Source organism: Megalops cyprinoides, chromosome 12, assembly GCF_013368585.1.
Source record: "Megalops cyprinoides isolate fMegCyp1 chromosome 12, fMegCyp1.pri, whole genome shotgun sequence".
Taxonomy (NCBI): domain Eukaryota; kingdom Metazoa; phylum Chordata; class Actinopteri; order Elopiformes; family Megalopidae; genus Megalops; species Megalops cyprinoides.
In genome coordinates, this window is record NC_050594.1 from 11,119 (window position 1) to 12,112 (window position 994).

Genomic DNA, 994 nt, shown 5'->3' on the forward strand with positions numbered 1-994 from the left:
TAGAGTATATAGAATGGTGCGAAAGACAAAAAGCATCCAGCGAACAGCAGTTCTGTGGGCGAAAACACCTTGTTAATGACAGAGGTCAGAGGAGAATGGCCAGACTGGTCCAAGCTGACAGGAAGGCGACAGTAACCCAAATAACCACACGTGACAACAGTGCTACGCAGAAAAGCATGTCTGAACATACAACACGTCGAACATTGAGGTGGATGGGCTACAGCAGCAGAAGGCCCCTCCGGGTACCACTCCTGTCAGCTAAGAACAGGATCACTGGCATCTGTTTTAATGTACTGTAATGTATTACAGCATACTACGAGAATGCTATGATATATTCAAAGATAATACTATACTGTATATGCATCAATATGTTTCTGATTACAGCTGGGGTCTTTGTTTTGTGGTGAATAACAGGAGTTTGGTTCAAATGCATCACTTCACTGGCTGCGGAAACATCTTGCTGGATTTTGTCATTTGTGTATGTTGCCTGAAACTGTGGAATTAGATGTGTTATCTTTCTGTCTGTGTATGTGTGTGAGGCTGTGTGTGCATGTGTGTGTGTGTGTGTGCGCATGTGCGTGTGTGTATGCGAGTGTGTGTGTGTGTATACGTGAGACTGGTTGTGCACGTGCATATGCATGTGTGACTGTGTGTGTGCGCGTGTGTTTATATGCGTGTTAGACTGTGCGTGTGTGTGTGTGCATGTGTTCATGCGTATGTGTGTGTGTGTGTGTGTGTGTGTGTGTGTGTGTGAGACTGTGTGTGCATTTGTGTGTGTGTGTGTGTGCCTATGTGCGTGTGTGTAAGTGAGTGTATGTGTGTGTGTATACGTGAGACTGGTTGTGCGCGTGCGTATGCATGTGTGTGTGTATGTGCACGCGTGTGTGTGTGTGTGTGAGACTGTGTGTGCATGTGTGTGTGTGTGTATGCGAGTATGTGTGTGTGTATACGTGAGACTGGTTGTGTCCGCGTGCGTATGCATGTGTGTGTGTAT